This window comes from Orycteropus afer, unplaced genomic scaffold (assembly GCF_000298275.1).
Source record: "Orycteropus afer afer isolate SDZICR_OR568_19922 unplaced genomic scaffold, OryAfe1.0 scaffold00650, whole genome shotgun sequence".
NCBI lineage: Eukaryota > Metazoa > Chordata > Mammalia > Tubulidentata > Orycteropodidae > Orycteropus > Orycteropus afer.
Genome location: NW_006922237.1, coordinates 109,937 through 114,274, shown reverse-complemented (window position 1 = coordinate 114,274; position 4,338 = coordinate 109,937).

Sequence of the window (4,338 nt, the reverse complement as noted above, 5' to 3'; positions counted from 1 at the left end):
CCCAGATGTCATGGTCCTACCCTTCGAGGCTGAGGTAGCTTTGCTTCCTATTTCCTTGGTCTCTCATCCTCTGCCAATTCATACCTAAAAGCAACCCACTCCACCAGGAATCCTCCTGCCCAAAAGCACTCAGCTTCTTCTCTCTATTTGCAGATGATCTCTGTTTGTAGGTGATAAAATATTATACTTAGAAAATCCAAGATATTCAGCAAGTACACTACTAGAACATTTTGAAAAATTCAAAGATCAACATACAAAAAACAGTTGGATTCCCCTACATTAACAAAGAGATCTCTGGAAAGATACCAGAAAGATAAAACACTTGGCAAGAAATGTTAACAGGGATACAAAGTCCTATACAAAGCAAGTACAAATCACTACTTCAAGAAAGTATTAAAAAATAAAACCACACTCACAGCCAATGAGTTGATTCTGACTCATATATGAACCCCATTGAGTTTCCAAAGCTGTAAATCTTTATAGAAGCAGACTGCCTCATCTTTCATCCTCGGAGTGGCTGGTGGGTTCAAACCACAATACTTTTGGTTAACAGTCAAATGCTTTAACCATTACACCACCAGATCTTCTCAAGAAAGTATAAAAGATCGATACATGGAAGAACAGCATTGCAGCCACTGTGTCAATCCACCTTGCAGAGGGTCTTCCCCTTGTTTGATAATGCTCTACTTTACCAAGAGTGTTATATTTCTCCAGCGACTTCTGACAACATGACCAAAGTAGGTGAGACAACATCTGACCATTCTCACTCCCAAGGAGCATTCTGGATGCACTTCTTCCAGGACAGATTTATTTTTTTCTTTTGTCAGTCCATGGTATTTTCAGTATTCTTTGCCAACACCACAATTTAAACTCAACCACTCTTCTTTGGTCGTCCTTATTCATTGTCCAGCTTTCACATGTATATGAGGCCATTGAGAACACCATGGTTTGGGTTGTTATTGTTGTTGTTATCTGCTGTTGAGCCAGACCCAACTCTAGGGAGCCCTCCTTGAGTTTCTGAGGCAGTATCACTATGGAAGTAGATCGCCCACCCTTCTTTCCAAGGAGTGGCTGGTGGGTTTGAACCGCCAGCCTTCTGGTTAGAAGTCAAATGCCTTAGGCACTAGGCTACTAAAGTTCCTATGGCTTGAGTTAGGCACACCTTAATCTTCAAAGTGACATCTTTGCTTCTTAACACTTTAAAGAGGTCTTTTGCAGCAGATTTGCCCCAGTGCGATATGACACCTGATTTCTTGACTGCTGCTTCCATGGATGCTGATTGTGGATCCAAGTGAAATGAAATCCCTGACAACTTCAATCTTTTCTCCATTTATAATAACGCCACTTAATACTCCAGTTATGGGGATTTTTTTGTTTTCTTTATGTTGATGTGTAAACGCTACTAAAGATTGTAGTCTTTGATTTTCATCAGTAAGTGTTTTATGTCACCTTCACTTTCAGCAAGGAAGGTTATCATCGGCATATCACAGGCTGTTATTGAGTCTATTCAAACAATAGCCTCTAAGTCTATGAACAGGTTCCTCATGAGCACAAGTAAGTGTTCTGTAATTCCCATTCTTTGCAATGTTATCCATAATTTGTTATGATTCACGCAGTCAAATACTTTTTTATAGTCAATAAAACACAGGTAAACATCTTTCTGGTATTCTTTACTTTCAGCCAAGATCTAGCAAACATCACCTATGATATACCTCATTCCACATATTCTTCTGAAATCAGCTTGAATTTTGTATGTACTGATAAGCAAAAAAAAAAAAAAAAGGAAATTGGAATTCAAAGTGTAGTAAAACTTTCATTCATCCCCATCTGCACACACTGAAAGTCTGTGTTCTCTCTGTTCCTCTGTGTGTGTGTGTTTCTCTCCCCAACATATACAAATGCATACATTCAAAGTTTTCTCATGCATTTAAAACTTGAGGAACCCAATTTTTAGAGCTTATATGCATTTCCTCATACATTTATGAGTTATCAGCATTGTGAAGGGGAAGTAAATAAGACGAATAAAGGCAAAACTTTTAGGGTCAAGTAAAGAATGTTTCTGGCTGTATTTCAGAAAGCTCCTTAATAGAAAAGATAGTAATATGCCATCTTGCTTACATTGGAGATATTATCAGGAAGGACTAATCTCTGCAAAGACACATCATACTTGGTACAGTGGAGGGTCAATTAAAAACAGGTAGACTCTCAACAAGATGGATTCAAACAGTGGACTCAAATGTACCAACTATTGTGAGGATTGCACAGCACCAGATAATGTTTCGTTCTGTTGTATGTACAGTTACAATGAGTCAGAGTTATAGTGCCTAAGGCATTTGACTAATAACCAAAAGGCTGGTGGTTCAAACCCACCAGCCACTCCTCGGAAGGCTGGGTAATCTACTTCCATAGTGAATCCTGCTCAACAGCAGTGAGTTGAGTGTAACAACAACAACAACAAGGGACTTTGGGGGAATACAAAGCTAAAGTTTTGGGAATCAAATCTAAAAGAACGTGTGTTCCAAAAAGAGTGTAACAGCTATATTGAGGATTTTCAGAGATTGGAGCCAGGTCATTGAGAAGGATAAATAAGGACCAATCAAGAGGAAGGAAGCATTTTCCTTCCCTTTAGGAAAAACTGAAGTCAACAAAACTCTTGAGTCTCAGCAGAGAAGCTCCAACCAAGTCCAATGTTATCTTCAGTAAGAAAAATCACCAATAATTACATCATTTTCTCTCATTAGAAATTGGCTACAGTTGATGAGAGAATCAAACATATGGGCTTCTTTTTCTTAATCATTGAGCACTGGACTGAAATATGGAAGCCTAAATTTAAAGTTTCTGTCATTATCTGATATATTCATAAGTCTTTGAAAAAATACTTGTGATGGAAATATTTTTCCATCAATGTTCTTTGTGGTGGACAAAGTACTGATTGTGCATCAGTTCATAATAAAATTATCAGAACACAAAATACAATAAGATAATTTATACACTTTCAGATAAGCAAATATCTAAGTAGTACTTTAGTAAAGTCAAAATTTTCTGAGAAAAAAAGATGTTCTTGGCAGAGAATAAAAGACAAACTTTTTTTTTTTTTTTTTTTAGGATTTGGGTGAAGATTTACAGAGTAAATTCACTTTTCATACAGCAGTTCATATATACTTTGTCTCATGTCATTGACCAAAATTTACAATGCAGCAGCTCCCCTCCCACTTCCTCCCCATAGTTACCTCCTCCCAGTGTCCATCCCTTCATACTCTTTTGCACCCTGAGCTATCTCCCTGTGCATAAGCAGCCCTTCCTTCTCCCATGATTGTTCTCTCCAGGGCGTGAAAAGACAAACTTTTTGAATAAAAATTGTTTTGCAATATCTGAGCTATATATAACCATGTCATTGACATCTCTCAGGTCATGAACAAAATAGTAGAATAACCTAGAAGTTTCTACTTTAATCCCTCTCAATGGAGGGTTACACAGAGATATAGAGTTGAAGAAATAAGTAAATGTAGGAAGAGTGGAACTGAGACAGGAAGTCATATGGAACTGCATCACTCACTATCTAACATTGCCCTTCGTTCCTTTGGTTCTCATCATAGATATCCACGTTTCTTCCATTCTGGGAATTTCTAACAATCCTTGTACTTAAATAATATACTTATGCATATGAATGTTCATAAACTATACTAAAGTATTCTTTCAATAAAATTTAGTAATGGTATATTTTGCAATTTCCAAAATTATCATATACTAATAGAAAGAAGTTATCATACTATTGTGCCCCAAACAAGTCTATATCCTAATCCCCAAGACCTGTGAATACATTGTTATATGACAAGGAGGGGTTTAAACTTACAGATGGAATTAAGATCACTAATACACTCACCTTCAAATAAAGATATGACCCTGGTTAATCCAGGTGAGACCAATGTAATCACAAAAGTTTTTTCTTTAAAGTGGAAGAGGGATGTAGAAGAGGAGGTCAGAATCAGTTCAGATTCTGATGATGAAGAAAAGGGGCCATGAGCCAAGGAATATAAGTTACCTCTAAAAGCTGGAAAAGTGAAGGAAAATTAATTGGGCTTTAAAATTAGCAATGAGAGAATTTTTTTTTTTTTTGTAATGTTTTTTAAAAATGAAAATACATCTGGAAATTAAAGCTCATTGATAGGTTCATTTTTAGTCTCAGAGCTGTGGAGCTGACTGTGGAGCAATACTTTGGGGAAAGTCTTTCCCAGAGGTCATTAACATTTTGCATCATTCTCTTGAAATAATCCTTATAAGAAGTAAAGAGAAAAAAAAAAAAATATATATATATATATATATATATATATCTTACAA